The sequence below is a fragment of the Microcaecilia unicolor genome, chromosome 3, assembly GCF_901765095.1.
Source record: "Microcaecilia unicolor chromosome 3, aMicUni1.1, whole genome shotgun sequence".
Taxonomy (NCBI): domain Eukaryota; kingdom Metazoa; phylum Chordata; class Amphibia; order Gymnophiona; family Siphonopidae; genus Microcaecilia; species Microcaecilia unicolor.
Window position 1 is genome coordinate 243,441,969 of NC_044033.1, and position 22,532 is coordinate 243,464,500.

Sequence of the window (22,532 nt, forward strand, 5' to 3'; positions counted from 1 at the left end):
TAGGCCCAGACTGGGTGTAACAATGTGCATATATTTTAGAAATGCCCACGACCTGCCCATTCCATGCCTGTGGCCATGCACCCTTTTCAAATATGCGACTTAGAATTTGCATGCATCTCGTTGTGCGTGTAAATTGTAATTAATGGCAATAATTGCTTGTTAAGTGGCAATTATCAGTGCTGATTGGCGACAGGATTTGTGCACGCAACATAAGTTACGCTATATAGAATCTGGGGGATTATAGGTGAATCTTACCTTTATCTTGAAGCAAATTAATTCTGATGACTTTATAAATAAATTGAAAGAACATAGACTTTATCTTCTAAGACCCAGATTCCAAAAGCATCCCAGTCTCCATCAGGTTGTTGAAGAAAATTTTGTATAGTGACTGTAATCTGTGAAGGGTCATTACAGAGACTGGAGATGAGAATGACATATACAGGACCAGCAGGATGAGATTGGTCATGCTCTGTTATTCTCTGTTTATGTGCTGTAGCCTATCTGTTCCGGTGTTCAAGCAACACTGCTTTCTGTTATGTGTCATAGTAAACCTTAGCCAAGCAAATCTCTTTTCAAGTAATTATTTGATTTTAACCTGGTCGGGGATCCACAGGTGGATTGCTCAACCCCGAGGGGGGTGCACCGGGGGGGACCAAGGTCCAAGGCCCTTTCAAACTTCATGCATCAATTAAATCTAGTAGATGCTTGGTGGGCCCTACATCCCGGGGAACGCAACTATGCACACCTATCTAGGGCACATGGTACATTTTCACGCTTAGATTATATATTGGTAGACCAAGTGATGTTTTCGTAGGTGCTCGAGGCTAAAATATGACCGGAAGAAATTTCAGATCATGCGATGGTCTGGATAGACTTGGAGGTACCACCCCATTACCAAGGGGCGAAGGGATGGAGATTTCCGACCTATCTGTGTAAACAGACAGAGTTTATTAAATATCTTCAACAAAAATGGGAGGAGATTGATAGATTCAATCAACAGCATTCAGGAAATCCGGTCTTGTATTGGTCAACAGCTAAAGCAGTACTTAGGGGGGAGGTTATTGCCTATGTTTGCGCATGGAATAAAAAGATTTCTAGAGCCATACTGCAGTTAGAGAAAGAGATACGCATGGCTAAAAGGCGCCTTGTGAGGGCTTCAACAAGAGAGAGGAACACCATGCAGCACAAGTGGCCCTAAATTCGCTCCTTCATGAGAGGACAACGAGATCACTGCTGTATCAAAAATACAGATTTCAAAGATACGGAGATAGGGCAAGCTCTCTTCTAGCACGTATAACAAAAACACGGAGCTCTTCTCAAGTTATTACCACGCTTCAAGATCAGCAAGGTAGGGTACACAATAAGTCAGAAAAAATAGCGGAGTTAGTATGCACACATTTATCTAGTTTATATACATCGCAAGGACCTGTAGACCAACAGCAATCAGATAAGCGCTTTGCCAAGATGAGATTACCCAAAATAGGACCACAGGAGATAGAGAAGTTGAATGAGCCAATATCAGGTAAAGAACTCCAGGGGGTTCTTAAAACACTAAAAAAACTTTAAAGCGCCTGGCCCTGATGGACTCACTGGAGAATTTTATAAATTATTACATATGCAGCTTACAAGACCATTAGTAGCTTATTATGATCAGGTGGTGGCACAGGGAAAATTCCCAGAATATACCAACGAGGCACAAATAATTCTGTTGTTAAAACTGGGAGGCCGGCAGACCAGGCGGAGTCCTACCAACCAATATCCCTGTTAAATGTAGAAATAAAAATCCTGGCAAGGATATTGGCGGATAGGCTCACACACATATTACCTGAGCTGATAGGCCCAGAACAAGTGGGATTTGTAAAAAATAGGCAAATAGTAAATAACATGCGTAGATTACTGATGGCAATGGCATATTGCCAACAGCGGGGATTACCGGCTTTGGCGGTCAGCCTGGATGCCGAAAAGGCCTTCAATAAGGTCAATTGGCAATACATGTTTGGGTTGTTAAGGCACATGGGATTTCGAGACTGGTTCTTGCAGGCAATTCAGACCCTATATGTAAATCCCAGGGCTTTGATAAATATTAATGGAGTGAAGACCTCCTTGTTCCCAGTAAGTAGAGGTACAAGACAGGGGCGCCCCCCTCTCCGCTGCTATTTATACTAACGATAGAACCCCCTATTCGTACTATACAGGGGGAAAAAGTAGTGGAGGGGGTGGAATTGGGGGGGGGGGAAGTGATCAAGGTATTAGCATTTGCAGATAATCTCTTGGTGGTGATGCAGAATCCCAGGGACTCCTTGCATAGGTTGATGCGCATCATACAGGGATTTGGGACTCTCTCTGGTTTCACCCTCAATGTCCAGAAAACGCAGGCACTTTGCATTGTAGGGGGGGGGGGGGGAGGAAATACACCTTGGAAGGATCAGTTTTCTTTGTCTTGGGTGGGAGACTCTTTTAGATATTTAGGAGTCCAGATTCGAAAAGATCTCTGTAGTTTGTATGAAGTAAATGTTGTAAAGTTATTGACTGAAACAAGTAGGACGCTACAAACATGGTCCTCCTACCCAATATCTCTAATGGGCAGGGTAGCGTTGTATGATTATCATCCCTCGATGATTACATGCCTTTCAGGTTTTACCATTGTATTTGAAAAAAACAGATGAGCAAAAGCTAAATCGCTCAGTACAGCAATTCCTTTGGAGGGGGAAAAAACCAAGGGCACCCTTAACTGTATTACAAATCCCGGTGGAGTATGGGGGCCTAGGTTTGATAAGCTTAAGGCACATTACCATTGCAGGAGGGATGAGGCACATAGCAGATTGGTACAGACTCACACAGTATTATACAGCAACTTCAATAGAACTGGCAATGACTAGAGAGACTTATTTTAGTTGTATGATATACGCGGTGGGAAGTGACATGCCGGAAGTACTTTGTTTTACAGGTATCATACCCACAGTGCGAGCGGTTTGGCGATGGATATACCGACTACACCACTTCTAGCGATATGTGGGAATCCTGCCTTCCCACCTGGAAATTTATATCCTAGATTTAAAGTGTGGAAGAACAAAGGGATCATTTACCTGTATCATGTATTGAGGAAGGGAAGATTAAGCCCTTCTCCAATTTCCAGCAAGAATTTTTATTGCCAGACAGGGACATATTTCACTATTATCAACTTCAACACTATGTTAATAGTTTAAATTGAGAAAACCTTGCGGAAGATGTTCAAGAAGAGATAGAGGCATTTTCACTTTCTGCACAGCAAAAAATACCACTATCCTTTCATCATAGACACATCAGAGAACTGAACTTCAATGCAATTGCTCGGGCTTGGAATACGGAGTTGGGAGTGTCTTTGCCTGTAGAAGTGTACAAGGCACATATTTTATCGTTGCAACGGACTATGTGGGCACAGTCGCATTGGGAATTACAATACAAGTTTGCTTAGCGATGGTATATCCCACCCAGAAGAGCTTTTCATATGGGGATATCCCCAGATGGCGCGTGTCCTAAGTGCGGGAGAGAAGGAGCCACGTTGGGACACATGTTTTGGGACTGTCCGAATATCACACGCTTTTGGAGACAAATCCTACAACAGGTGGGAAGTTGGTGGAATACAAGTTGGCAACTAGATCTTAAACTATTATTTGGTCAGCCAAGTCTGGGATCACCAACACCAAAGACCTTACGAGATTTTGTAATCTGGGCCATTATCATAGCTAAAAAGGTAATCTTAACGCATTGGCTGTCCTCTGCAGGACCGGATATTCAGCAGTGGCGTGCACAAATGATGTCGTTATTGCGTCTGGAGAGATTTGGAATGGGGGATGTCTCGTCAACACCAGGTATACAGTTCCAAGCAAGATGAGCTCCATTCTGGATGACCTTGACCCCTGCTACAAGAGGCCGCTTATTGAACATCTGAACCTCTGTAGACTTAAAACTTTGTTCTTAAGGACTGAAGACATCTTGGTTTGAATAAGGGGGGGAGGGGCGGAAGGGAGGGAATAGGTGAGGATAGTACACATTCAAAAGAATTGTGTCATGTAATGATATTTGGTTTGTTGATGGTTTAATACATATGATTTGAACCAAGTAATTATATGAGAACTAGTAAAAAAGGCCCGTTTCTGACACAAATGAAACGGGCGCTAGCAAGGTTTTCCTCGGAGTGTGTATGTTTGTGAGAGTGTATGTGAGAGTGACTGTTTGAGAGTCAGAGTGAAAGTGTGAGTGTGTGTGTGTGAGAGAGAGAATGAGTCTGGGTGTGAGTGTGTTTGTGAGAGAGTGTGTGTGTGAGAATGAGAGTGTGTGCAAGTGTGTATGTGAGACACAGTGTGAGAGAGAGTGTGTGTGTGTGGGCGAGAGAGAGAGTGTATGAGACCAAGCGAGTGTGTGAGTGACTGTGTGGCACATAGAGAGTGAATGTGATACAGTATGAGACAGAGTGTGTGAGAGTGAGAGTCAGAAAGACATTGTATATGAGAGAGAGAGTGTGAGCCCTGCCCTCCCAATCCATGCCCATCTGTCCCCTGCCCCCTCCATTCATCCTTTTCCAGCAATTCCCCTCTCTCCCTGAGCCCTGCCCTCCCAATCCATGCCCATCCATGCTCCTCTGTCACCTGCCCCCTCCATTCATCCCTATCTAGCAATTCCCCTCTCTCCCTGAGCCCTGCCCTGCAATCCATATCCATCCTTGCCCATCTGTCCCCTCCATTCATCCCTATCCAGCAATTCCCCTCTCCCTGAGCCCTGCCCTCCCAATCCATGCCCATCCATGCTCCTCTGTCACCTGCCCCCTCCATTCATCCCTATCCAGCAATTCCCCTCTCTCCCTGAGCCCTGCCCTCCCAATCCATGCCCATCCATGCTCCTCTGTCACCTGCCCCCTCCATTCATCCCTTTCCAGCAATTCCCCTCTCTCCCTGAGCCCTGCCCTCCCAATCCATGCCCATCCATGCTCCTCTGTCCCCTGCCACCTCCATTCATCCTTTTCCAGCAAGTCCCCTCTCTCCCTTCCATGACCCCCCCTCGCATCCATGCTTCTCTCTCTCCCATGTCCCAGCCTGGCCCGCCCTCTTCTCCCCCCCCTTCGCATCCATGACCCCCCCCCTTCGCATCCATGCTGTCGTTTCTCCCCTGCCCTCCCGATCCCATTGTTCAACTTTACTGCCCACCCTCTTCTCTCCCCCCAACATCCCTTTTTTTTTTTCTTCTTCTTTTTAAATTTACCTCCGTGGCGGTTCTGGCAGCACAGCGTCAGGGAAGGAGGCGGCGCTCCCGACGTCTAGCCTTACCTTCGCTGTGTTCAGCCTTCTTCTGACGTCATCCTTGACGTCAGAAGAAGGCGGAACACAGCGAAGGGAAGGCTAGAGACGTCGGGAGCGCCGCCTCCTTCCCTGACGCTGCGCTGCTGGAATTGTTTGTTTTTTTTTTCCGCCCTCGACGTCATGACGTTTGACGCGAGGGCGGGGCAGAGACGGCTGGGTGGCTTCACACCATGAATCCACGAACCCTACAGCCAGGGAGTGTTTGAGTGGCTTCAGAACGTTCACGGTGCGTTTTATTATATTAGATATTTCCTTAGATATTTCCTTTTCCATAGCGGTAAAATTAAATATCACACTCTCATTTTTATCCAACAGATGATGAATTTATGAAAAGCAACCTGCAACAGCATAAAATAACTCATACAGGAAGCAAACCATTTAAATGTTCTGAATGTGATAAATGGTTCAAAAGGAAAGGTGCACTGCAATCGCATAAGGTGACCCACACAGGACACAAACCATTTAAATGTTCTGAATGTGATAAATGCTTTAAAAGGAAAGCTGAGCTGAAACAGCATAAGGTGACTCACACAGGATACAAACCATTTAAATGTTCTGAATGTAATAAATGTTTCTATCAGAAAAGCACCTTGCAACGGCATAAAATGATTCACACAGGAGACAAACCCTTTAAATGTTCTGAATGTGATAAATGGTTCAAAAGGAAAGCTGACCTCCAATTGCACGTAATGATTCACACAGGACATAAACCCTTTAAATGTTCTGAATGTGATAAATGCTTTAAAAGCAATGGTGAGCTGAAACTGCATAAGATGACTCACACAGGATACAAACCATTTAAATGTTCTGAATGTGATAAATGTGTCAGAAGCAAAATCAATCTGCAATTGCATAAAATGATTCACACAGGACAGAAACCATATAAATGCTCTGAATGTGATAAATGGTTCAAAAGGAAAGCTCACCTCCAATTGCATGAAATGATTCACGCAGGAGAGAAACCATTTAAATGTTCAGAGTGTGATAAATTGTTCAAAAGGAAAAGTGATCTGCTGCAGCATAAAGTGACTCACAGTGCAGACAAACCATTTAAATGTTCTGATTGTGATAAATGCTTTAAAAGGAAAGCGGAGCTGAAACAGCATAAGGTGACTCACACAGGATACAAACCATTTAAATGTTTTGAATGTAATACATGTTTCTTTCAGAAAAGCACCTTGCAACGGCATACAATGATTCACACAAGACACAAACCATTTAAATGTTCTGAATGTGATAAATGCTATAAAAGGAAAAGTGATCTGCACCGGCATAAAGTGACTCACACATGAGAGAAGCCATTTAAATGTTCTGAATGTAATAAATACTTTAAAAGAAAAGGTGAGCTGCAACACAGGAGTCAAACCATTTAAATGTTCTGAATGTGATAAATGTTTCCGAAGCAAACCCTATCTACAAATGCATAATATGACTCACACAGGATACAAACCATTTTAATGTTCTGAATGTGATAAATTGTTGAACAAGAAAACTGAACTGCAATGGCATAAAGATACATATGGGAAAGAAACCATTTAAATGTCCTGAATGTGATAAATGCTTTAAATTAAAAGCTGCATTGCAACAGCATTAGGTGACACACACAGGAGAGAAGCCATTTAAATGTTCTGAACGTGATAAATACTTTAAAAGGAAAGGTGAGCTGCAACACAGGAGTCAAACTGTTTAAATGTTCTGAATGTGATAGAAGTTTCAGCAGCAAGGCCCATCTACAAGTACATGTGGAGAGGCATTTTCGATATGACGTCTAAATCTGAATTTGGACGTGTTACACAAAACGTCCAAATTCTGATCAGGAAAGAAGGCCATTTTCAAAAATACTATGGATGGGTGTTTTTTTTTGTTCATTTTTGAAAAAAAAAAAGTCCAAGTGCAAAATGCACACAATCAAGCTGTTGGGATGTAGGAGAAGCCAGCATTTTTAGTAGACTGGTCCCTCTGACATCCCAGGACAGCAATAGGGCACCCTAGGGGGCACTGCAGTGGACATCAAAAACTGCTCCCAGGTACACATCTGACCATTGATCTCTTACCTTATGGGCTGATCCCCCCCCCCCCCCTGCAAAACCCACTACCCACAACTGTACTCCACTACCATAGCCCTTACGGATGAAGGGGGAACATATATGGGGGTACAGTTGGTTTCTGGTGAGATTTGGAGGGCTCACAGATTTGTCCAAAAGTGTAACAGGTAGGGGGTGGTAGGAGCCTGGGTCCACCTGTCTGCAGTGCACTGCACCCACCACTAGACTACTCCAGGGACCTGCATGCTGTTCTAATGAACCTGAGTATAACATCTGAGGCTGGCATAGAGGTTGGTAAGTAATGATTTTCATCACACCTTTTGGGGGATGGGAGGGGATTAGGGACCACTGGGGGAATAAGGGGAGGTCATTCCTGATTCCCTCCAGTGGTTATCTAGTTATTTAGGGCACCATTTTCTGCCCTTTTTGCCAGCCTCAGATGTCATACTCAGGTCCATCACAGCAATATGCAGGTCCCTGGAGTAGTTTTAGTGGGTGCAGTGCACTTCAGACAGGCGGACCCAGGCCCATCCTCCGTTTGTGGAGGAAACAGCGAGCCCTCCAAAACCCACGACATACCCACTGTACCCACATATAGGTGTCCCCCTTTACCCGTAAGGGCTATGGTAGTAGTGCACAGTTGGGGGTAGTGGGTTTGGGGGGGCTCAGCACACACGGTAAGGGAGCTATGTACCTGGGAGCAATTTATGAAGTCCACTGCACTGCCCCCTAGGGTGCCTGGTTGGTGTCCTGGCATGTCAGGGGGACCAGTACAGTACAAATGCTGGCTCCTCCCATGACCAAATGGCTTCTGAGATGGATGTCCTTGGTTTATCGGCGAAAATCAGAAATGACCAAGTCTAGGGACGACTAAATCTAGGGATGACCAAATTTCAGGATTTGGACGTCCCTGACCGTATTATGTTTCGATAATACGGGTTACCCCACCCCTGGATCGGGATGTTCTGTGAGGACGTCCAAATCGAAATGAGGACGTCCCTTTCGATTATGCCCCTCCATGTCTCCCTCAGTTATTTTCTGTTGAAATGGTTCTCCAGTCCCTGGACCTTCAGCTGTTTTGATAGTATTGCCCTTGATTTTAGTTTGTGCTTTGGTTAAACATGTTTATTGTTTTCAGCTGTATTAATGTGGATTTTCTTCAACCTCCCTCCGTAAGAGCTTTTGCCTTCATTTCTGGATACATGGTTATGATTAATAACTTGTTCTGCATATTAGATAATATTCATCCTTCGGTAATAAAGGCTTTGAAATCTTCCTTTTTGGCATTTATGTTCAAATGGAGAATATTTCTCTTAAAAAGGGGTTATACCCTCTGATTTGAAAATCGCAGCTCTTAGACCCTTGATAAAGAATGCCAAATTGGATCAAACTCTCTCTGACAATTACTGCCCAATTCCCTCATTGCCTTTTTTTACAAAAATGATTGAGAGAGTAGTATTGGGTCAATTAGAAGATTATCTTCAGAAGAATGAGATATTAGACCAACACCAATTTGGTTTTCGTAACGATCATGATATGAAATATTATTGATTTCTCTCCTTGATGGTGTCAAGGCTGGTTTCGATAAGGGGAAATTTGGGGGGGGGGGGTTACTTTGGACATCTCTGGCGTTCGACACCATCAACCACGAAATTCTAAAAAATCATTTACATGCAATTGAATTGACAGGCAGTATATTATGTTGGTTTTGTTCCTTTCTAACCCATAGGAGGTTTTGTGTGTTCAGATATTCTGACAAATCCAGTAGAATTCCCTGTTCAGCTGGGGTCTCTCAAGGATCATATCTGTCTGAAGTTCTTTTTAACCTCTTTCTGAAACCACGTTGCTTGTTCTTAAGGTGCTTTGGGGTGCCTTATAAACTTTACGCTGACAATATTTAGTTCCTGGTACCAGTCCAGACTTCATTTGATAATAACTTTACAAAGTTGCAATTGTATGTTCTATCATCATACAATGGATGGAAGGGAACTGCTTAAAACTAAATATCTCAAAAACTTTGCTTTCAGGCTTCCCCGTTCTTGATATTCCTAGTGTGTTTAAAAAGACTTCAGTAGAAATCCCTATTTTAAAAGAGATTAGGGATTTGAGAGTTTTAACTCGATTCTGCTCTTACAATGAAGAAGCAGGTTCAGATTGTAATTTATAAAGTCTTTTATAAATCGAGAATAATTAGACATATGAAGCTTTATAGTACAGACCAAAATTTCCATAAGATAGTTCAAACCATGGTTTGTCCTTTTAATTGACTATTGCAATGACCTTTTCATTGGCATTACAAGTGGTTCATTGATAGCATTGCAAGTGACCCACAATTCCACGTTTATCACAAGTACATCATGATTTCTCCTATTCTGAAGTTCTTGCATTGGCTCCCAATCAAATGTCGTATTAAATTTAAGATTTTATTGCTGTTTTTTTTAAAGTTTTAAATAACCTTGTTTCACCACTGCTATGTTCTACTCTAAGACTGTTCCAGCCTGTTCGCTCTCTGAGGTCTTCTCAAAGAAACTTGCTTGATGTTCCATCTTTTTGGCAAGTGTATATGGAAATGATTTTAGATCCTCCATTTGTTCTGTTATTGATCCAAGACTCTGGAATGCTTTATCTACTGAGCTTCATTCAATACAGAACATTGATCAGTTTAAGAAGGGATGGTTCTGCTGAATCTTAGCTGAGATTGGGTGGCGACGACGGTAATTGGGAAACAAAATGGGAGCTGGGCAGACTTCTACAGTCTTCGCCCTGATTGTGACTGAATAGATAGGGATGGGCTGGAGTGTAAATTTTAAGGGGCTTCGACGTTAGCTCCAGAACAGTGCTGGGTAGACTTCTACGGTCTATGCCCTGAGAAAGGCAAGGACAAATCAAACTCAGGTATACAAATAAAGTATCACATACCATGTAAATGAGTTTATCTTGTTGGGCAGACTGGATGGACCGTACAGGTCTTTATCTGCCCTCATTTACTACTACTATATGAATAGTGAGAACACTGTTATATATTACTCACTGTATTTTGTTTACATTGCTGATTATATGTTTTATGATGTGATGTTTTTATTGTCTTATTATGAATGTAAATTTGTTCTTTGCTTAGGATGCCATGATAATGCGGGCTACAAATAAATTTTATTATTATTACCCTACAATTTAATTATGTGCAATTTTATTTAAAAATTGGCCTCTTTTATCCAGGCTCTCTCTCATTCTCTGTAGACAGGTGGATTATGGTATTAGAGAAAGTGAAAATAAACTGTTTGTGTAAAAGAAATAACAAAAATTATATCTGAAGTGACCATCCTGATCTGAGGAAAGGGCTTTAGCTCCAAAAAGTGAGTCAAAAAGGTATTCGTAGTCTAATGAAAAAAATTATTTATATTTATTAATCTTTATTCCTATACATTTGAGCTAAGAGAATCCCATTCCTCTGCACATCTGTAATATATCCTTACAGATCTGTTACAGTGACAATGGAGATATATTACAAATCTCAGAAAGCAGAAATCATGCTCATGCTAAATTGTCAAATTTTCCTCTCATTAGACACCAGTGGTCTGGCAGGTAGTCAGATTAGATGAGCAAGTACTTCCAAGTCTAGGTCTCCCAATCATATCGGGGGAGGGGGGAGGAGGGATAACGAAGGTAATATGCAAGCAGAAGATTTTGACCATATGTCCTGATTTACATTACACACACTTTACTGCCAGAGGTATACTTGGATCAGGTACGCCACCAGTCAGTTTCTATGCTGCCAGCTGACACTGTACCATCTTAATTCTGCAAGATCATCAGAAAAATCATTCACTGCGAGAGCTGTAGTTGCTGAAGTTTGTGTGATTACTGAAGCACTGCTGTGCACTAGGCTCCCACTGTGGCTGATGTAGCTTCATCTGCTGCTTCCATATGTACTGCCCCCTTGTTTGCCTTTCTTTAAACATTCTGATTTTATATGTACAATTTGTTCACAACTAGTGATCCCTTTTCACACAGTAAGGCTTGGGAGAAGAAACAAACTTCAATCTACTTCCTGAAGTAGAGACACTCTCGCGTTGAGCGAAGCCTTTCAGGAAGTGTATTCCAGATTGTAGGAGCTACTACTACTACTACTACTTAACATTTCTAGAGCGCTACTAGGGTTACGCAGCGCTGTACAATTTAACAAAGAGAGACAGTCCCTGCTCAAAGGGCTTACAATCTAATAGAAGAGGTCATAACTGAGCCAGAAGCAATTCCAAAGCGTTCAAGCGTCGGCTGTTGGAGCGGGGGTTTATTGCCTGGGGCTACTCTGGAGAAGGCTCGTTGGCGTATAAACTACAAACTCACACATTCACCCAGGAAATAGGATACGGTAGATACCTTTAATATGGTGCCAACAGAATACTCAGCTCATGCAGCTTCTGGTTACAGATGGGACAACTAACTTTGCCAAGATGGGGGAATATCTCTGGGAAGAGTTAGTTGGATGGGAACAGCTGAATGAATTCTAGAAGACGCACTGACGAAAGAATTCTGTCAAAACCAGACCTAGAATTTCCTCATTTAAAAGTTTTTTTCAAGACTACATTATACAACTTGATGTTCAAATCAGAAGTTATCTTGAAAACCAGCTACATTTTTATGAGACTCCTGATGCAGGCACACTAGCCAAAACACAATGCCATGTTGAGTCCTTTTATGAAATAAACTTCTGACTGATATATTGTCATTTCCCACGTGTTTTCTCAGGAACTATCCTTTGACTACACTACTCATAGCATTCCATGTTCCTCCACTCTGTGGTTGATCCTTCAGCATTTTAATTTACTAATCAGTTTGGTCTCAGTCTCTCCACTTTCCTTATCGCATCGTTACCTGTGTTCATCTCCAGGGTCTCGTTTTAATTTTTTCTTCTTCTCTTGTCTTCCTTTCCTTTCCACATCTGTCTCTGATACTTAATCATTCTTCTTCATCATCATTTTTTCTCTTCTGTATCTCTATTCAACAGGTAAATTTTACCCCACGGATCCCAAAACACAAACCAGGATTCTTTGTCAGTGAAGAACAACAGAGCTAATAAATGAAAAGGATTATTATCACAGGAGTAGAACATTGGACAATATAAAAGAGGTGGAAAACAACAAGCAATAACAGGTAACTGAATAAGGATCAGTTATTTAAAACAATCTAAACACTCTGTTACTACCAGGGTAGCACCTGGGAAGTTTCAGGAAAATAACTGCTCACAGGGTCTCAGGGCAGAAATGTTTACCTTCTGCACTTCCTAGCTGAGACGGGAAATCCAGTAGCTCCTGCCTAGATTTGAACTCCAAGGCCAGTTAGAGCTCACAGCACCAACTTTGAAAGTATCTAAACAATGGTACCTGCAAGTTGACTTGCCACAGGCTTAAACTGAAAAAGAAAACAGTCTTTTCTGCACAGCTTTTAAAATGAGAACCAACACCACCTGCTAGCCAAACAAGAGACATTCACTCCGTGAAACATAATACAGTTCACAGGCTTAAAAACCCTGTCCCCGATATTCAGACCGCGGGAGATAGCCAGATGACTCCCGCGGCTCCCACTAAACCTAGATATTCAATGCCGGTCCGTTTCTGGCAACTGGCATTAATATCTGGTCTTAACCGGCCACACTGATATTCAGCGCTGGCGCCAAACTTGAAAAATCGGCGGATAGCCGGTTGTATCATGTACATTTATATAACCGGCTAACTTTAAGTTGCTAACCGGCCAGTTACCTGGCACTTAATATTGCTGGACAGCTGCTTAAGTGCCGTTTTAGCGGCCATTTTGTTTTAAATATCGGGCGGCTTCTATTTTTCCACAGTAACCATGAACATTCGCATCAGGTTATTCACTACTGGAATTTGTTGCCAATAGAACTAAGGAAGTTTTTTATGGTTCATTTCACAAAGATCTGAAAACATTTTTATTCCAAGAATGTTTATTTTTAAAGTTGTATACGCAATTTGTTTTTTTGTAATTACGACTGTGTTTGTGCAAGCATGGTTATTCACTGTATACCCGAGTAATTTTGTTGTATACTACTTTGGACCTATTACAGGAATTTAGTGGTATATCAAGTGTAAGATTAGATTAGATGACCTGGGGAGAGGAGTAAGAGAAAGAACATTAGTGTGTCTGTGTCCATCTGTATTGTTGCTATTAGGAATAGAGAATGACACAGGGACGGGGACAGATCCCTCGGGGACAGGGCGGGAATGGGGACATAGCCCGTGAGGACGGGGATAAACTTTGTCCCCCTGTCACTTTCTACTTTGAAGCTTGTTAATCAACTGGACTGTTATTTATGTTTGATTGATGCAGATGACAATATTTTTTCTATTTGTAATTTATACACAACAGTTGCATAGCATATTGTTCCTTTTTATACTTTAATAAAAAGATTTAAATATAAAATCATAACTGTTCAAGGCTTCTGCAGATGAGAACATGGGGGTGGGGCCTGCGGGGATGGGGTGGGGATGGAGACAGAACCCACGGGGACAGGGACAAATTTTATCCCCTTGTCATTCTCTAATTAGGAGGCTGTAATCTGTTTAGAAAGGGCAGAGATGGCAGTAAAGAGGGAAGGAGTAGCTCTTACATTTCCAAGTTTATTAAAGTTTCATATCCCGCCCTTTGGGACCATCAGAGCAGCTAACAATCTAAATTTACATATAAAAAGAGGGGGTTGAAAAGACAAAAAAGAAGGTATGACTATACAAGGAAGTAGAGTGGAAAGGGGGACGAACTACAATAATTTTGATAGAAAAGAAAGTGGGGTAAAACAAAACGGAGCGGATGGCTCTGTAAGAGATAGGAGAGTTATCAATTATTGTAGGCGTCGCCATCATTTTGAAGGTAGCTAATGAAGATTCTGAACGAAGAGAGCCGGGCAGAGCGTTCGAAAGGCGGAAGCCATGTACTGAAAAAGCAGAGTGACTGTGTTATGTTCGTGAATAATATAAGGGGTCAGAAGACAGATATGGAGGTTGAGAGAATGGAAGTGTCTTAAAGAATAGTAGTAATAGTTTGTAGGTTAGACGGTGGGAAGCTGGTAACCATTGTACTTTCTTTAAGAGGGGAGTAATATGATTGTATTTCCTGGCATTCTAAATTAAACGAAAAGTAGTGTTTTTGATAAGTTGTAAGTGGATGTCTTTGAGTCTAAAGTCTTGGTATAAAGAATTACAATAATCTAACTGTGAAATTACAAGTGGCAAGTACTAAGTACTATGCAAATAGGAACAACAAACATACTCTGAAATGTCTATATGCAAATGCTAGGAGTCTAAGAAATAAGATGGGAGAGTTGGAATATATTGCACTAAATGAAAAATTGGATATAATAGGCATTACTGAGACCTGGTGGAAGGAGGACCGGACTGGTGGAGGGGTAGCATTGTATATTAACAAGAGCCTCGACTCAGATAGATTACAAATTCAGCAGGACACAAATCACACCTTTGAATCATTGTGGGTTGAAATTCCATGTATAAAAGGGAAAAGGATGGTGATAGGAGTGTACTACCGTCCGCCTCGCCAGGATGAGCAGGTAGACGCAGAAATGATAAAAGAAATCAGAGACGCAAATACTGGGTAAATGTAACATTGGGACACACTAGAGAGGTACAATTCCTTGATGAAATCAAGGACAGCTTTATGGAGCAGCTGATGCAGGAGCCGACGAGAGAAGGAAAAATTCTAGACTTGGTCCTTAGTGGAGCGCATGATCTGGTGAGGGACATTATGGTACTGGGGCCGCTTGATAACAGTGATCATAATAAGATCAGTTTTGATATCAACCTTGAAGTTTCTACACACAGGAAGTCAAATACATTAGCGTTTAACTTTAAAAAAGTAGTCTATGATAAAATGAGAAGAACGGTTTAAAAAAAACTTGGGGCAACTGAGAGGGTAAAAACCGTACAACAGGCATGGACGCTGTTCAAAAATACCATCCTGGAGGCCCAGGCTAAACATATTCCGTGAATTAGAAAAGAAAGATGGAAGTCCAAAAGACAGCTGGCGTGGTTGAAAAGTGAGGTGAAGGAAGCTATTAGGGCTAAAAGAAACGCCTTCAGAAAATGGAAGAAGGAACCATCTGAAAATAACAAGAAGCAGCATAAGGAGTGTCAAAGCAAATGCAAGGTGCAGATAAAGAAGGCCAAGAGGGATTACGAAAAAAAGATAGCATTAGAGGCAAAAAAAACACAGCAAAATTTTTTTCGGTATATTAAAAGCAGGAAGCCGGCAAAAGAATCGGTTGGGCCGCTGGATGACCGAGGGGTAAAAGGAGCGATCAAGGAAGATAAAGACGTAGCGGAGACACTGAATGAATTCTTTGCTTCGGTCTTCACCGAGGAAGATTTGAGTGGGATACCGGTGTCGGAAATGGTATTTCAAGCGAACGAGTCGGAGAAACTTACTGACTTCACGGTAAACCTGGAGGACGTAATGGGGCAGTTCGGCAAACTGAAGAGTAGCAAATCTCCTGGACCGGATGGTAGAGTATTGATAGAACTGAAAAATGAGCTTGCGGAGCTACTGTTAGTGATATGTAATTTATCCTTAAAATCGAGTGTGGTACCGGAAGATTGGAGGGTGGCTAATGTAACGCCGATTTTTAAAAAAGGTTCCAGGGGAGATCCGGGATATTATAGACCGGTGAGTCTGACGTCGGTGCCGTGAAAAATGGTAGAGACTATTATAAAAAACAAAATTACAGAGCACATCCAAGGACATGGATTACTGAGCCCAAGTCAGCACGGCTTTTGTGTGGGGAAATCTTGCCTGACCAATTTACTTCTTTGAAGGAGTAAACAAACATGTGGACAAAGGGGAGCCAGTTGATATTGTGTATCTGGATTTTCAAAAGGCGTTTAACAAGGTACCTCATGAAAGGCTACAGAGGAAATTGGAGGGTCATGGGATAGGAGGAAATGTCCTATTGTGGATTAAAAACTGGTTTAAGGATAGGAAACAGAGAGTGGGATTAAATGGGCAGTATTCACAATGGAGAAGGGTAGTTAGTGGGGTTCCGCAGGGGTCTGTGCTAGGACCACTTCTTTTTAACATATTTATAAATGATTTAGAGATGGGAGTAACTAGCGAGGTAATTAAATTTGCTGATGACACAAAGTTATTCAAAGTCGTTAACTCACGACAGGATTGTGAAAAATTACAGAAGGACTTTACGAGACTGGGCGACTGGGCAGCTAAATGGTAGATGACGTTTAATGTGAGCAAGTGCAAGGTGATGCATGTGGGAAAAAAGAACCCGAATTATAGCTACGTCATGCAAGGTTCCACGCTAGGAGTTACGGACCAAGAAAGGGATCTGGGTGTCGTTGTCGATAATACACTGAAACCTTCTACTCAATGTGCTGCTGTGGCTAGGAAAGCGAATAGAATGTTGGGTATTATTAGGAAAGGTATGGAAAACAGGTGTGAGGATGTTATAATGCCGTTATATCGCTCCATGGTGCGACCACACCTTGAGTACTGTGTTCAATTCTGGTCGCCGCATCTCAAGAAAGATATAGTAGAATTGGAAAAGGTGCAGCGAAGGGCGACTAAAATGATAGCGGGGATGGGATGACTTCCCTATGAAGAAAGACTAAGGAGGCTAGGGCTTTTCAGCTTGGAGAAGAGACGGCTGAGGGTAGACATGATAGAGGTATATAAAATATTGAGTGGAGTGGAACAGGTGGATGTGAAGCATCTGTTCACGCTTTCCAAAAATATTAGGACTAGGGGGCATGCGATGAAACTACAGCATAGTAAATTTAAAACAAATCGGAGAAAATTTTTCTTCACCCAACGCATAATTAAACTCTGGAATTCGTTGTCGGAGAACGTGGTGAAGGCGGTTAGCTTAGCAGAGTTTAAAAAGGGGTTAGACGGTTTCCTAAAGGACAAGTCCATAAACCACTACTAAATGGACTTGGGAAAAATCCACAATTCCAGGAATAACATGTATAGAATGTTTGTACGTTTGGGAAGCTTGCCAGGTGCCCTTGGCCTGGACTGGCCGCTGTCATGGATAGGATGCTGGGCTTAATGGACCTTTGGTCTTTTCCCAGTGTGGCATTACTTATGTACTTAAGTGAATGTATCAGAATATTGAGTGCAGAAGGGAAAATCAAAGAACATACTGAATGAATTAGCCTAACAACCATGTGCCACCTTGGCGATTTGTGGTTTGAATGAGAGAGATGATTCAAGCAGAACTCTCAATATACGCACAGCATCCGACTGTGGTACTGGAGCATTAGAGAGGAAAAGCGGGGTTGGTAAAGGTTTATTCATTACGTTGGAGAAAAGAATGCATTTTGTTTTCCCCGGATTCAGGACTAAACGATGTGCTTGTAGCCAGGTAGTAATCTTAGGGGCCCTTTTACTAAGCCACGTAGGTAATTTCATTTTTGACGTGCGTCCGCTAGGCACGCTGGAAAATATTTTTATTTTCTGGCGCGCAGTAATCATTCTACGTGCAAAGACCATTACCGAGTGAGACCTTACCACTAGGTAAATGGCTGGCGGTAAGGTCTCGGACCCAAAATGGATGCACGGCAATTTTCATTTTGCCACTCATCCGTTTTCGGCAAAAATTTTAAAAAGGCATTCTTTACAGGTATGCTGAAAAACGATTCTGCGCACGCCGAAAACACGTGTCTACACTACCACAAGCCATTTTTCAGCATGCCTTTGTAAAAGGGCCCCTTAGAGACTTAGTGAGATAAAGCTGTAATCTCTGAAGTGGAGCAACTGTCTAGTCTGCAAAGGATTTGAATGTCGTCGGCATAAACAAAAATCGTGAGTTCAAGTGTTTGAGCTAAGGTGAGGAGTGGTGCAAGGAAAATGTTAAAAAGAATATGAGAGAGAACGGAGCCCAAAGGGACACCTGATTCAGAACTGAATGATTCAGAAGCTGAATTACTGAAGGATACTGAGTATTGTCTATTTGTTAGATATGAAGTAAACCAGGCTACGGCCATATCTGATAAGACGTGAGAGTAGCATGGAATGATTCACAAGATCGAAAGCTGAAGAAAATGTGCCTTGATCCAAACAACAATATTCTTATATTCCCCTTATACCATTAAGTTCAAGGCAGATTCCATATAAAGAAAGCAGAGGCAGAACTCTGGGAACATACAAAAGGGAGGCGGGGCTAGTGCTGGAAGACTTCTACGGTCTGTGCCCTGAAAATGGCAGATACAAATCAAGGTAAGGTATACACAAGAAGTAGCACATGTGAGTTTATCTTGTTGGGCAGACTAGATGGACCTGCAGGTCTTTTTCTGCCGTCATCTACTATGTTACTATGTAAAAGAGCACATCAAACTTAAAATATAAACAATAATAGAGCAATCCTGAGTAAGCAAAATCGACCTTCAACTCAACTAAGTAGATATTACATATTTTCTAAATAACATTATCTTAACAAATCTCCTAAAAACATAATAATGTGCTAGTTGTCTTATAGATATAGGTGGTGTATTCCACATTTTTGTTGCCTGTTAAGAAAATGACAAAGAGAAAAAATCTACTATAATAAAACTCATCCTCACTGACGTCAGTGAAGCCAAGCCCTGACTTCCTTTAAAAAGGTTCGAAGGTTCGTGGTGGTGAAGCCACCAAAATCGCTCCGGGCCCCGCCCTCGAGGGCGGAGCTATGGCAGAACAACGAAGGGGTTGGCAGGGAGGGAGGCAGGGAGGGGGGGGAATCGCTCCAGGCCCCGCCCGCACGTCAAACGTCATGACGTTGGGGGCGGAGCTATGGCAGAACAACGAAGGGGTTGGCCAGGGAGGGAGGGAAAGGGGGGGGGGGGGTTGGCGACGAAAACCTTGCTAGCGCCTGTTTCATTTGCTCTGAAACGGGCCTCTTTTACTAGTTCTTCTATATTTCATAACCTTACATGTTGGAAATGCTAATTTCAACTGATTGCGTGTCTCCTATCTTTTAGTTAGAAATCAAGGTATAAATTCTTCCCTGAGGACAAGCAGGCTGCTTGTTCTCACTACTGGATCGGCGCCCACGGCGGCCCAGGAACGGAAATCTTCTATAGCAACAAAAAAGTTTGCTAGAGCCTTCGAGCGTGCGGGGTGCGCACACTGCGCATGCGTGGCCATTTTCCCGCCTGTCACGCGAGAGCCCCGATCAGTTCTTTCTTTTTCCGCGGTAGAGGGTGGCTGCTTGTCGGTCTCTCTCCACAGCCCAGTGAAAAAGCCTTAGGTTTTCGCCTCTATTTCTCTATTTTTCTCTCCCTTTTAGTTTTTTTCCTTTGCCCTGTCTGTACAGTTTACAAAAAAAAAAACAACCTATTTATTAGTTTGGTCCCTTTAAGTTTCTTGTCATTTTCGTCACGGCCGTCTTAGGCCGCGTGTACGCGTTTCTCATTTTTGTGCCTTTTTTTATTGGCACAATCGAGAATTTTGACTTCGCCGCTATTTTTCCGTCCATGTGATCGAAGCCTCCCAGCGGCTTCAAGAAGTGTGTACTCGGTGCAACCAGACGATCTCACGTACCGACCCCCACGCGTGGTGTCTTCAGTGCCTTGGGCCCAACCATCGCCCAGGCGCATGTAAGTTGTGTCTTAGCTTGAAAAAGCGGACACGGGCGTCGAGACAAGCTCTTCGGGACCGACTTTTCGGAGCTTCGTCCGGTTCTTCAGCATCAGCATCGACAGCGGTTCCGAGGTCGGTGTCGTCAATGTCAGCACTGGCATCAAACTCAGGAGTGCAGGTAATGGCTGTCCGGAGACCATCACACGCTGGGAGCAGTGAGCCGTCGAGTGGGTCTCCACCTGTCTCGAAGTCTCCTGCTGGACAGGCCCACCGGGACTGACCACTCTTGGACCAGACCCCGAGGAGGCGTGTGGATTCCACGTCCTCCTCGTCTGTACCGAGGAGTATCGATGATGTGCATCGAGCGAAGGCTAAGAAGCACCGTCATCGGTCTCCTTCTAAGCACGGTACCGGGAGCTCCGGGGCGTCGAAGGATTCGGCACCCGTGAAGCGTTGATGCCGGGACGAGCGCTCACCCTCCATCCAAGAGGTGTCGGTGCGTCGGTCTCCTGACAGCCCAGTACCGCCTCCTCAACCTCCACGGGTTCTGACGCCGGTTCCTGCACCAACCCCACAGTCTTGCTCGACAGCGACTCTAAAAGAGCACATCCGAGCCATTCTTCCAGGTTTTCTGGAGGGGTTGCTGCATCAGTCTGCTCCGGTACCGGGGGTGCTTGCGCCCTCGGTACCGTCGATGGAAGCAACAGCTGGCTCTATGCCTGTGGTGAAGTCCCCGACGCCGGTACCGCCTGCGGCATTGGCGCCGGCTGCCACCCAGGTCGACTCCCCGTCAACATCGCTGGAGGGAGCTTCATCGCCGCCGGCATGGGAATTGACTTCTCGGCATCACCATCGAGGACATGGTTCCTCGGTGTCGAGACGGGCCCGGTTTCGGACTGCAGTTAAGGAACTCTTGTCCGATACTGATGAGGATGCCTCGTGGGATGAAGGGCAAGATCCCAGGTATTTCTTTTCTGAGAAGTCTTGTGGCCTTCCCTCTGATCCTACTCCTTCTCTGGAAAGAAAGCTTTCTCCCCCGGAGAGTCTTTCTTTCTCTTCATTTGTCCGGGAATTGTCTGTGGCTATTCCCTTCCCTGTGGTATCTGAGGATGAGCCCGGGACTGAGATGCCCTCCGGAGCAGGCCAAGCCTTTTTAGGAAGTGGTCAGGCAGCAGAAGGCGTGCTGTAAATTCCTGTCCAGGGGTGCTTACGATTCTTTTGATGTTGCATCCAGAACCGTTGCCCAGGTGTCACGTTCCGTCAGGTTCTGAGCCCGCGGGACCGGGCTCTGGAGCAAACGTGAGCCCTTGGGCTGCTGACGAGGAGCGACAGCAGCAGGCAAAACCCACCAACCAACACTGGGTAAGCACAACGGCAGGGACTGCAGGCACTGCCCAGCGAACCGGAACACCTGGACTGGAATCCCCCGGACTGGAGGACACAGGAATACTCGGAACTGGAACGCACCGGACGGGTGCGCACTGGAGTGGGGCCCGCTGGACCGGACACACTGGAGTGGCCCCACCGGACTGGAACATACAGGAGAGAAACCCGCTGGACTGGAACCCGGACCGGACCTAGGCTTCACCTACACTTGACTGCCTTCCCCCTCGGGTTGAGCCCTCAGGTTCTGGCAGCCGGTAGGGCTTACAGGAACCGCAGGAATGAAGGTCCAGGAGGGCCCCCTGGCCCCTCGGCGATGGCAAGGCAGACAGGCAGGGAATGTCCGGGTTCTGGCAGTAGGCAGGTACAAAGCAATGGACACAGAAGGGCAGAAAACCCACAGAACAGTAAACACAAAAGGGCTGGAAACCCACAGAGATAAACACAGAAGGGCAGGAAGCCCAAAGAGCAAAAAATACAGAAGGGCTGGAAACCCACGAAGCGCTAAACACAGAAGGGCAGGAAGCCCATAGCGCAATAAACACAGAGGGGCAGGGAATCTACAGAGCAAAACACAGAAGGGCTGGAAACCCACAAGCGATAAGCACAGAAGGGCAGGGAGCCCATAGAGCAAAAAATACAGAAGGGCTGGAAACCCACGAAGCGCTAAACACAGAAGGGCAGGAAGCCCATAGCGCAATAAACACAGAGGGGCAGGGAATCTACAGAGCAAAACACAGAAGGGCTGAAAACCCACAAGCGATAAGCACAGAAGGGCAGGAAGCCCATAGAGCAAAAAATACAGAAGGGCTGGAAACCCACGAAGCGCTAAACACAGAAGGGCAGGAAGCCCATAGCGCAATAAACACAGAGGGGCAGGGAATCTACAGAGCAAAACACAGAAGGGCTGAACGCCCGCAGAGCAAAAGACACAGAAAGCAAACGGTGCTAACAGCACACTAACCTCGGGACCTAAAGCACTGCGGAAGGAATGGCAATGCAAAGGCCAGGACTGTAGTTTCCAAGTCACTAATAAAGCCCCTCAACACCAGAGCCACAGGTGCAGCAATCACCTTGCAACCAAACAGAGGCTTGACACTCAGAGCAGGCATCCCATAGAAAGTAACAGCGGGAGCCATCTTGGATACTGGCAGAGACGAAGAGGCGGTAGCCA

General features: G+C 44.1%; 1 pseudogene; it reads left to right on the plus strand.

The window, feature by feature from the left end:
* Window positions 1-5,581: 5,581 nt before the first annotated feature.
* LOC115464536 overlaps window positions 5,582-22,532 on the plus strand; it is an 84,122-nt pseudogene continuing 67,171 nt past the window's right edge.